Genomic DNA, 12,525 nt, shown 5'->3' on the forward strand with positions numbered 1-12,525 from the left:
CTTATCCCTCACAGACTTAATACTGAGGGTGAGGATGGGAAAGCATCTTCCACTCATGATCACAAGGCCTCCTTTTCGAAAGCTCAAGACATTGTTTTCTTACATACCACCCACTCTTAGACAACACTTTCCATATATTCTTTTGAGAATTTGACAACAAAATTTAACAAATTTTGAGAATTTCACAGTGTGACCACCTATGGGGTTCAGTTGTGAAATCTTGGAATTCGTTGCTCCACTTTTGCATCATTCTCTGTTTCTTTGGATTTCTCACAAGCTTGCTCTCACTACGTTTGCTCTTCCACATCCTTAAAATGCTCAGTCCTGTGCTTTATTTTTTTTTTCAGATGCAACTTATCCTTCCTGTGTTCCCTTTCTTTTACCCCCTTGCCCTCTCCCCTTAATCTTATCTGATTTCTCTTTCATCACAGCCACCTAGCAAAATTTCAACTTGGATTCTGTTCACACCATCCTTCTCTGTTTCTATGTCTTGTAAGTGGCATAATGAAAGGGGGAAAATCTAACTCTATGATTGAGTCTTACTTCAAATTTATAGTTTCAAGTCTTTAGCTGAGCAGAAACCTCATAAATCCCCAGGAATTATGATTTATTTAAATTCAAAGATAAAATTATTTACCCAGCTTTTTCAGCCATTCCCTGGATGTACATGTGCACATTTTTGTCACTTTCCTCATGTACTTGATTGTATTTAAGCACTCATTCAGCAAACTACTTTCTTCAAAGGAGAGCTAGAAGCTATTTGCCAAAATTCCATGTATTTAGTCCTCTTTCTTTTTCAAATTCCTAAGTCATTTATTTCTCTACCAGCCCTTTCTCTCTCCATTCAAACTCTGGCAAGAAGACTCTGGTTTCTCTTTGGGCATTGTGCTCCATCAATCATTCCTTCTGTTTTTATCTTTAACAATATTTTATCATTTGGCCCTTTTCTTCTAACATATAAGCAATTGCTAATTTCCACCACCTTATAAATAAGGAAAACAAAAACTTCATTTCTTACACAATTATACTTTCTACCATCCCTTCTGTCTCTAGTTTACAGTTGAAATTTTTGGAAGAATAATTCTATATCGGCTATCACAATGCTTATCCCCTACTTATAAGCAAACCTTCACTTTTACTTCATTTCCAAACACATGTAACTTAAGGACATCTTCTTGTTGTACTCTACTTATCTGAAGTATATGGGATCATTGATTACCTCCGTCTTCTTAATTCTACCTTAAACTTTTGCTGTTCATCCTTGATCTATATTCTTTTATTTTTCTACTCTCCATGACCACTAATGCTTTGTCCCTTTAATAGAACTTTCATTGCTCTTTTTTTGTTTCAATATGGTAGAATTCAGGACATCATTTTTATCCCCCTTCTCTTCCTTCAATTTAAACATATGAGTTTTGGGCTCCTGCCTCTAAGATTGAGCAATGGGATAGAGTTTATCTGCATGCCTAAACAACTAAAAATAATGGATAAAAATCTATGAAACAATGCTTTTTCTAAACATTGAACATCAGGCAGTGAAAGACAGTGAACATGAAGGATAGGAAGCAAATGAAATAGGCACAGATAGCCCCATTTTACTGCCTTCAGCAGTTTTCAGGTCATAGTTCACTAAGGGGGTACCCAGAAAGAGTCCAACAGACTCACTGAATTGAAGGAATAGAGCTGAGAATCTGAGGACACCAAGAACTCAAGTTCACATGTCAGAATACCAGAGGGGAAAGTGCACAGGAGAGCAAAAGAGATTTGCAGAGGATCCTCCCTGAGTCTTTATCAGAGTAATGATTAGCAGATGTTTTTGAGGAAACTATTTAAGGCCAAGAAAAGAACCACCCTAAAAGATTTGAAGAAACAGAGGCTAGAGTTCACACAGGGCTGGAAAGAATATCTGCTCTTCAGCTGGACTGCACAGCTTCATTACAGAGGTGTGACATTGAGGAGAGTACTCATAAAGGTTTTGTCTCAGTAGTGGGGAATTAGGATCTCAGGTGTAAATACTGCTCTGATCCCACTTACCAAGTCTTAGGAGGAAGACCTGGGAGTATTTAACCATTTACAATGAGTTAACTGTCTCCCAGAACAAAACTTGACAGTAATTATAGGAATACAAAATATATACGGCTCAAAAAAGTAAAATTCACAATCTGTGGCATATTAAAAAAATGATGAGGCATGTGAAGAAGCAGAAAATGACCTGTAAACGGGGAAAAAAGCCATTAAATTAAAACCAATCCAGACCTGATACAGAGGTTAGAATTAAGAAACAGGGACATTAAAATTCTTATTTTAATTGTATCCCTTATCTTGTGAAAGATAGAAGAGAGGTTGATAATGTTGAATAGAGAAATGGAAAATATAAACAGGACTTAAATAGGACTTTTAGAAATAAAAACAATGTCTGAGAAAGAAAATTACTGGCAGGGATTAATGGGATGCTAGATATTACAAGGGATAAGATAGTAAATTTGAAGCTATAAGAATTCTCCAAAATGAAAAAAAAAAAAAAAAGAGAAAATAAAGAAGGTGTAGACCTGTGGGACAGCTTCAAGTAGTCTAATACATGTGTAATTGTAATTCCTAGGATAGAGTGGGAAACAGAACAGTTATTTGTAGAAATTGTCACCAAAAATATTTGTAATTTGATGAAAATTATTAACTCACAGATCCTAGGAGCTAAGTAAACCTCAAACATATACAAGTGAATTTCAACTTCTACATATTTGTGGATGACTATCAAGTAGGCAATACACTTTTTTAAAAAATGTTTTATTTATTTCTGGGAGAGAGAGACGCATGGGCAGGGGAGGGTCAGAGAGAGAGGGAGATACAGAATCTGAAACAGGCTCCAGACTCTGAGCTGGCTGTCAGTACAGAACCCCACAGGTGCTAAGAACCCCATGGGGGCTCAAACCCACGAAACATGAGATCATGACCTGAGCCAAAGTCCGACCCTTAACAGATTGAGCCACCCAGGCGCCCCAAGACACGTTTTGTAAATCAATTCCTTTTAAATGTAATGGACAGCCTATTAAATATCTTTATCTGGATGTCTTCTATACTTTAAAAACAAGATGGCTAATTATTTACCTATTTGTTTCTCAACCAACATTTATTGAGATGCTGATACGTTCCAGATGCTGCAACAGGGACCAGGATTACATAATTGAAAAGAGTAGTTCCTGACCTCTAGGAGCCTACACAAGACGGATAAAATATTTAAAGTGCCACAGATGAAGGCATACCTGAATCAGACTGGGAGAATCTGCCAAATGAAATTGCTTCAATTCAATGCTAAAAGCTGCACGTTGACTGTTGTATTCAGAAGGTCATTTGTTTTTTTTTTTTTGTTTTTTTTTTTTTACAAATAGTTTATTGTCAAATTAGTTTCCACATAACACTCAGTGCTCATCCCCAAAGTGCCATTTGTGAGAAGTCAGCGGTGGGACTTGGTGAGCAGAGCGTCTTGCGGCCCCGACTGCAAGGTCAACCAGCAGGTGGCGCTTTTCCCCCGCCGGAAACCCGTCATTTCCCTCCGAGGCCCAGCTGCAGCCGGCTGCGACTCCCCTCCTGGTGTGTGGACGAGATGCCTGACTCTGGGGTTTAGGGGAGAAAGGTGAAGGCCGCATGGGGGCACTTTGAGAGAAGGGGCCTGGGAACAAAATCTAGGAGCCAGAACTTCGCCAAAGAACGGCCCCGGGGAATGCGGGGAGGAGGCTGCGGAGACACAGGTAGCTGGCTACGAGCTTCTGAGGGACCTGAGGGACGGCTTTTAGAGACAGTGGTCTTGGCCTCAGATTTTTTACGGACTTCTTAGGCATTTCTTAGTTGAGGGGGGGCTGAGAGTATAGAAATGAGGAGTCTTGTGTGTGGAGGGACGCCGCCAGTGGCTGGGAAGATTCGAGTGCAGAGGGTTGTGGGGCGGGGTGGTGGTGCGGGTTGGGAGAACTGTGNATCTCGCGGTTCGTGGGTTCGAGCCCCGCGTCGGGCTCTGTGCTGACTGCCAGCTCAGAGCCTGGAGCCTGTTTCAGAGTCTGTGTCTCCCTCTCTCTCTGACCCTCCCCTGCTCACGCTGTCTCTCTCTCTCTCCTAGAAATAAATAAAACATTAAAAAAAAAGAAAAGAAACGTACTCATTAAAATAGTAGAGACAGAAGTCAGGTTACAGTGGGATGACTAGAGAATAGGGTATAAATAAATGGGAACAGAAAATACAAATTACGTGTTTCTTGGTGCGTGGCTATGTTACTCATAGGAAGGTTAGAAGGTAAGAAACAGGACAACCGCTGGATCAGGAAATAAGAATGACACTTAAGGGGGGGGGGGCTTAATTTCGCCTAAATCCCATCATGGGATGGAAAGTGGTAGTGCTCCCCGGTATCTGAATTCTCTTCTTCCTTGCAACAGCACTGCCTTACTTTTCCCCTGCCCTTATCTTTGGGGCCGCATGACTGATGGGCGAACTTTGGGCAGGAATTATGCACAGCACGATCAGATACGGGCTCTGAAACCCCTTATGGAATCTTCCGTATTCTCTTTAAGGTGAAAAGAACCGGTGAGATGGTGGAGCGCAAGATGGAAGAGGCCTGGTGTGGAAGCCGATCTACTGACACGGTACTGTGACGTGACCGGCTTCACGTTTAATTTCTATGTCTTTAAGCCTGTGAGTGTCTGCGTTGCAGTGCTTCCGGTTGCGGCGGTTTTCACAACCAGAGCTTCTGAACTCTTTGACGGATTTTAATAATTCCTTAACGTGTTTTAGTGGGATGTCCAAGGATGTTCTTTTATTTCCGTGTGATTTATTTCCTATGATTCCCACAGTCCCCAGAGTTAGCTTTTNTCTGCGGCTTCGGCTGTGGATCTGTACCCAGGTCCTGGCCCGCTTTTTCTCTCAGCGCCCCGAGAGTCCTGCAGCGCCCTAGGCGGGCGCGTGTTGCTGGCTTGACGGCCTCATGTGTGCGAGCTGCTGCCAAGTGTATCTTCTTTGCTCCTAGACCCTCCTCTCCGTTACCTAGGATTTCACTTAGAAACCGAGGACCTAAGGTAAATTATTTAAGAATGCCGAGAAGGCAACAGCAGCACTACATCACGTGTGGGGATCCCTTTTGAGAATGGGACCTTGTACAGTTGAGCAGATTGTCTGGCGATGAAGCCAGGTTTCCACAGGTGTTTCAGGTAGAGGCACTCTTTGATCCCGAAGTTTAGAATGTCAGGATTTCATTCTCTTTTTCTGAAGTATTCTCTGACTCTTCACTCTGAGTTATTTCCTTTATTAGTTCTATCCTTTGACTAGCTTCCTGCTTGGAAGAAAAATGGCTACAGGAGTTCCAGGTTTCTTATGCGTGTATTATGTTCTCCTAAGCCATGGTGTGGTGTTCAGATTTCTCATTACATGTCTTGAGAATCTCATCGGTTAATTAGGCCTGGGCTACATGGAGTTCGCTTAGGGAACAGGCTACCTGACTGGCTTAGTGTAGCTTCTGGGCTTCACCCATTTCCAGAACCAGTGGCTCCCAGCATGGAGGCTGAGGACTATTGAGAAGTAGGAATTGATAATGTGGAAGAAATCAGAAATGGCCACCACAGAGTATTTCTTGAGGTAATGACTACTGACTGACAGACTGGAATACTGTATCTTGGGAGAGGGCTTGTAAATACGCTTCTTGTTTCCAAAGTGCTAACGGAAATTGTAACTAGTATCATGTAAGCTGCTCTCTAGGTAGAAATACGGCAATTGTTAAAAAAAAATATGATTAGAAAAATATGTCTCCTTAAGGATATTGAAAAGAAGCACTGTACAAAAAAAAAAATGTTCACTGTTTTTCCATGACTGCTGGAGGAAGAGGTCTCAAGGTTTCACGTGACTGGGACTAGTTATATTTTAGATTTACGTATCTCTGAAGATGTGAGGAATAAAATACTAGCCTAATGTATATATCCTTGAAGTATTGGCAAAATTTCCTATAACTTTTCTGTGATTAACAGATTCTTATATAATTTGGTTTGCAGAGTGAACTTAACATACCAAGAGAAAGTGGTGTGTACAAAAGAATAGTAACTAGTAATAAATTATACATCTAGCTTAGAATAATTTTTTTAAAAGAATTCTTAGGTATCACATCTCCCAAGAAACAATATTGTTCAGGAATTGAAAAAACAAAGAAAACAAAATTAAAACAAGTAAATAAAAGGATATTGATGATGTTCTCATCTTGTATAGCTGAGGATCTGATGCTTGGTAACTTCATATATTTGTCCATTAGTAGTTAATTAATATCACACATTTACTGTGCACTCTAATGTTCTCAGATTTGTGTTGAGATGCACAGATAAACGTAATCTGATTTGATCATCATCCCCAAATATCTTGTTTTCTCATTATCTTAACAACAAAACTAGCCATTGTCCCTCATTCCTGTGTTTTACCACCAGGTTGCAAAATGCTGTTAAATGAGTATAGCTATGATTAGCTTGATTTCTTCTGGAGAGTGGTACTGGAATACATAATTTTATAAATTGTTACTATATTTCTCTGTCTAGAAATTTTACTTTAAATGGGAAAAACAGGCATGGAATGAAGAAAAATTTAATGTATGTGTTTTGATTATTAAATAATGCTGTATATAATTTGATTAATTTCAAAGGCATTTCTTTTTTACTGTGATAACCACTAAATTTCATATTTGGGGTTTGTTATTCTTATAAAATAGATTAATAGATTATAATTCTCCTCAAATCATTTTTGGTTTGAGCTTTCAATTAGTAGGACAAGCAATTACTATTGTTGAATCTGGCAGCTAGCTGCTATCTTTAATTGAAATGGTATTTTGCAAAATAAAGAGCATGAAGTTATCAAGGAAGTGGTGTTGATGTGTTAACAGGAATGAGTTATAAGGATTGGCAACTATATATTTTTAACATGCTAAAAATTTTCCTAGTTAGCAGTTGGTAAAATTGTTATGAATGTTGCAGCAAATTCACTTATTTCTTGGAGAAACTTGAATAATATGAGGGCACTTGCAAAGATGCTTTTTAAAAGAGCAAATGGGCACTTTTGTCTGGGTGGTTCAGTCAGTTGAGCATCTGACTTCTGCTCAATTGATGATCTTGCAGTTATGGAGTTCAAGCCCCACACTGGGCCTGCTGCTGTTGGCACTGAGCCTGTCTTGGGTCCTCTTCCCCCCTCTCTGTCTCTGCCCCTTCTGTCTGTCTGTCTGTCTGTCTGTCTCTCTCAAAAATAACAAACATTAAAACAATAATGAAAGATATAAACAGATCATAACAATAATATCACGGGAAAGAAGGGACTAGTTTAAATAGAAATAGCAGGGGTCAGAGTTAGACTGACCTAGATGATCCTATATTGGATATCATTTAGGAGAATGACCATGATTAATTACCATAAACACTATGAAGCTTCAGTTCTTTCATCTCTAGAAATTCAGTACCAGTTTTACATTACAGAGTTTTTGAGTGTGTGTTAAAAATTAAGTGAGATAATATCCGGAAAACACTTATGTCCGTGTTGTGTGTGTAGGTTTGCAATAAATGATGCATACTGTTTTTACGTTTGCTAATCAGGGGCATGTTGACAGAAATATATAGGAAAACTGCTAACTTGCATGAAGAAGTGTTACATTCTACTGACTGTCTATTAATATATATCAGTGTTCAAATCTTGCAATATACTTCCCTCAGTTTCTTTAATTTAGCTTCTCCTTCTGCTGTTTTTTTTTTTTTTTTGCTTGTTTTGTTTTAAATTCATCTAGAATGAGTCCAAATTCAGTACCAAAATCTTACCAAGCCTATGAAGCCTAGCTGACCTCTGAAATTTAAGTAAAAGTTATAATGCTTTCTGTGAAAACTTTGGGCTACACAAAAAAGAATGATTGATTACATAATCAGAGTAACCAAAGTCAATTAATTATAAACTTATTAATTTATTTTTTTCAACAAATTGTTGTGACTATTATTAGCAAGGAATAATTTGGGGCATTGGACGTATAATCTAGCTAGTGAAATAGTTTTTAGCCCCGGTCTCACATTAGAATCATATGGGAACATTTATAAAATACTATCGCCTGGGCGCTGTACCCAGAGATTCTGATAACTAATTTGTGGGAAGCTCAAAGGTTTTTAAAACCTCTCCATGGCAATTCTAATATGTAGCTGTGCTTGAGAACCATATATTTTAAATAGTGGTTCTGCAGGGTGCCAGGGTGGTCCAGTCCTTTAAGTGTCAGGTTCTTGATTTAGACTTAGGTCATGATCCCAGATTCCTGGACTTGAGTCTGGCATTAGGCTCTGTGTGGAACCTGCTTGAGATTCTCTCTCCTGCATTCTGTCTATCTTTCTTCTCCCCTTAAAAAAATAAACAAACATTAAAAAAATAAATTAGTGGTTCTCAATCTTTGATCATTTGTAATTCCCAGGGTAGTTTTAGAAAGATACTAATGGGTCCCATTGTTATGGGTGCAGAAGTCCACGATGTGTGTGAATGGAGGTCTCAGTCCTTGGATTTACCCAGGAATCTCCACTGGAATAAAGATAGCAGGAAGAAAAGCAGCAAACATAAATCAGTGTATTAAAGTGAAACTACACTCTCAAGGTGGGAGATGGCACAGACTCCAGGAGGTGGAAGCAGCCCCTAGGTTGTTTTGGGATTGGATATTATTGGATTTCTTGGGGGTGGGGGGAGCTGTGACATACAGTGGAGTGGTTTTTCATGGAGGCTGCTTCCAGTCATTTGGGGGACTCTTCCCACAGGTTGGGAGGTGAGTTGACCCTTCAGGATTTGTACCAGAACCATCATGGCAGCCTCTCTCCATCCGGGCTGGAGCTGTACCCACAATGCAAATGCATTATCAGGAGTCTAGGGATTATTCTGGAGCAGAGGTAGAAGAGGAAAGCACATGCTCCACACCTCCCCATCTGTCAGCCATAAGGTCTTGGAAGCCACAAGGTCAGCATGTTGTGCCCCCAGGCTTTTAATGTGTACCTTATTTATCAAGATCCTCGCCTCTAACTCCAGTCTCTATCATTCCCCTTCAAGGACTTGGTGCTTTACCTTGAGACCCTCCTTCCTCTGCTCTTGTCTAACCTCTGCCTAACAGCATCCTAGAAAATTTGATGTAATTGGCAATTTTCATATACAGACAAAGTTGAGAAGCACTGATTCAGGAAATGAGCAATAGAGGCTACAAGTATAAAAAAAGAGGCTAAAATTACTGACATTAAGAGTGTCTAGTTTGGATGTTAGGGAAGACCTTTCAGAGACTATGGGCCTTAAACTAAGAACTGAAGCATGGATAGGCAGGATAGACATTAATGATATGAACTTGGGAATGGGGACAGTTCTTCAGGGGGAATGATGTATTTAGAGGTCCTGAAAATGCAGAGAATAGCAAGGCATGGAAAGCAAGGAAAAGACTGGCATAAATTGAGGCAAGGAAGGTGGGCTGCTGGATTTAGTCAGGAAAAAGTTGTAATCAGTTTTCAGTTTTGTTAAAGGTATTTGACCCATACTTTAGCTAATGGGTTAGAGGGGAGCAAAATGGTTGCATATCCATTGGGAAGCTCTTACGGTATTGCAAGAGAGAGATAATCATGAATTTGTCTAATGTGGTGATGAAGAAAGAGATGGAAAGGTAAATGGATTTAAGAGGTGGAAGCATTAGGATCTTCTAATTGATTAATTTGGGAACAGAAAGAGGAAGAGGATGGAGCGAAGGATGCTGTACAAGTTTCTGGATTATGTCACAGAGTGGCACATACTGCCATTTGAATGGAAACTGTTGAGTAAAAATGCATTTGAAAGGAAATATCATGCATTTATCAAATTCAGTAACCTTTGAGCTATAATATATGTAAGAATAGGTACATAAAAAGAGGGACCAAAAAAGAAGAAAAAAAGAGAATCTAATCATAATTAAGGTTAGATATAAAATCTGGAATCTCAGAGTAAACAATATTCTTTTAAATCAAAATAAAGATATTATTGAAGTTTCTCTAATTGTGAAACTACTAGAGTTTCTTCTTAAAAAAAAAAAAAAACGAATGGGAGATACTATAGTCTTACTTTGAGTTTTGCTTGCATTCCATTCTTTCTTTTTTCGTTGTATTAATTAGATACAAGTAAACATTAGCAAGCTAAATTTATTCTTTGGATAGAGTGGATAGAATTTATATGTAGATAGTATTAAGAAATTCTAATTAAGGTACTTTTTATTCTTGTTCATTCCTGGGAGTTCCTTTTTCCCCCTTCATTTTCCCTGCTCATCTTCACATTTTGTTTTGCTTCATTAAGGTATAATTAACAAATAAAATTGTAATACATTTAGAGTGTACAGTGGGGTAACTTGATATAAGTATACATTGGGAAAGATTCCCCTTCATTGAGTTAATTAACATATATATCACCTCATATGATGTGATACTGTTTTTGTTTGGTGTGAACATTTAAGTTCCTTTCTCTTAGGAAATTTCAGTTATATAATCAACTATGTAATTATCAACTGTAGTTATGAAGTTAAACAGATCTTCAGACTGTCTTCAGACTGTCTTCACATTTTGAATTCATAACATTGCTTAAGGCAGATTTATCTTTATTTTTTTTTTAATTTTTTAATGTTTATTTATTTCTAGGAGACAGAGAGAGACAGCGTGAGCAGGGGAGGGTCAGAGAGAGAGGGAGTCACAGACTGAAACAGGCTCCAGGCTCTGAGCTGGCAGTCAGCACAGAGCCCGGCGCAGGGCTCGAACCCACGAACCGCGAGATCATGACCTAAGCGAAAGTCGGACGCTTAACCGACTAAGCCACCCAGGCGCCCCAAGGCAGATTTATCTTTAAAACAAATGAAGCATTGCTCCCATTTTATTGGAAAATCAGATTTTTTTGCTCATAGTATAGCAATGGTAATGCACTGGTTTATAAATTGCTCAAATTAGTTATTACACAGATCATTTTTTAAAAATATATTTTTTTCTATATTAAGGGATTGAATCTTGTGAACCTTTAGCATAGAATTTATAAAATCAACAGATAATAAGGTAAATGTAGGATGCTAAATCAAGAGCAATTGTACTGGGCTTGGGAGATCAATTTATAGGAAATTAAGAGAAGAGATTCAAGTATGTACTCTTTTGTGTTTTTCTGGGGAAGGTGTTTTGCCATATGGCTCTCTCTTAGGGTCAAAATCCTTTGGAGGAGAGGGGTAGGGTGGGATAAAACTACTCAGATTTGGGAGAATCGCAAAGCAAAAGACTTTTTACCTTGTTTCCCAAAGTATAGTCCATTCCTATTAATAAAGACTTGTCCTGAGATGAATCTAAGTTGATGGGCTTAAAGAAAGCCTCACAGAGAACCATACCTGTCAGTATGGTTTTAGGCAAGAAATTACAGCATCTGAATGTCCATTAAAGTGATATTGTAGTGCTAGAATAGAGGAGGGTGGTGCCCAGAAGAAACTAGATTTGGGGATGACAGTGGACAACAACGGAAGATACTAACTAGTATCAATCAGAAGACATTGTTGTGGCATGTCTTTTTTTGACTTACGATTAATTAATGTAATATAAATTTTTATTTAGTATATCAACATAGAAGTGCACTGATCTTAAGTGCACAGCTGAATGAATTTTACAAATGTATATCCCTGCATAATAAAGTGCTCTGGTCATTAATTACATTTCCTCTGCCACTGGATATTCTCATGTGACCCTTCTAATCAATAATCCACCACTCCCAAATAATTATTGTTTTATCACCTTTCATCAACAAATACTTTGGCCTGTTCCTGAAATTCATATAAATAGAATTGGACAATTAAGTTCTCTTTTGTGTCCGGCTTTTTTTCCTCAGAATAATATTTTGAGATATATCCATGTTTTGATGTCTTCCCACTGTTTTTCTTCTCAATTTCTATATAGTATTTCATTCTATAAATATACTACAATTTATTTTTATTCTCCTCTTGATGGGCATTTGGATTATTTGTTGGTATTCATACCTATATGTAATCCCCTTCCCTAGAGTGTGAGCTAGACCTAGTGATTTGTTTCTGATGAGTTGAATATGACACAGGTGATGTGATGCCACTTTTATTATATTAGGTTACAAATGACTAATACTTCTGTCTTTTTGGCATTCTCTCTTTATTGCCTTATTATTTTGTATGCACTGATGAAGCAAGCTGCCATTTGAAGATCTGGGGTAGCTTCTGACCAACAGTTAGCAAGAACTAAGGGCTTCAGTCCAATAGGCAGGAACTGAAAACAGCTACCTCGTGTTTGGAAGCAGATCATTCAGCTGGTGAGCCTTTAGAGAATACTAGAGACATGGTTGATACTCTAATTCTAGCCTTTTAAGAGACCTGGAAACAGAAGGCCCAGATGAGCTGTGCACACATTTTTGGACACACAGAAAATGTGAGATAATAAATATGTTGTCTTAAATATGTAAGTTTTTGGGGTAAGTTGTTATGCAGCAAGAGATAGCTAGTTGAGTTGGCTG

The 12,525-nt window shown here is 38.5% G+C and overlaps 1 long non-coding RNA gene across 3 annotated transcripts in view; it reads left to right on the forward strand.

Annotated features, from left to right (window-relative positions):
• The first annotated feature begins 3,424 nt into the window (after window positions 1-3,424).
• The window catches only part of LOC144225860 (uncharacterized), a 433,280-nt gene continuing 424,179 nt past the window's right edge, over window positions 3,425-12,525 (forward strand). Inside the window, exons 1-2 of one of the 3 annotated variants that reach the window (XR_013333435.1) lie at window positions 3,425-3,631; window positions 4,557-4,628. This is a non-coding gene — a long non-coding RNA (uncharacterized LOC144225860). Of the gene's footprint in view, window positions 3,747-4,556; window positions 4,629-12,525 lie in introns of all 3 variants that reach the window. The other 2 variants (XR_013333436.1, XR_013333434.1) reach the window with 2 other exon arrangements.

The sequence above is a fragment of the Crocuta crocuta genome, unplaced genomic scaffold (assembly GCF_008692635.1).
Source record: "Crocuta crocuta isolate KB4526 unplaced genomic scaffold, BGI_CrCroc_1.0 scaffold131, whole genome shotgun sequence".
Taxonomy (NCBI): Eukaryota; Metazoa; Chordata; class Mammalia; order Carnivora; family Hyaenidae; genus Crocuta; species Crocuta crocuta.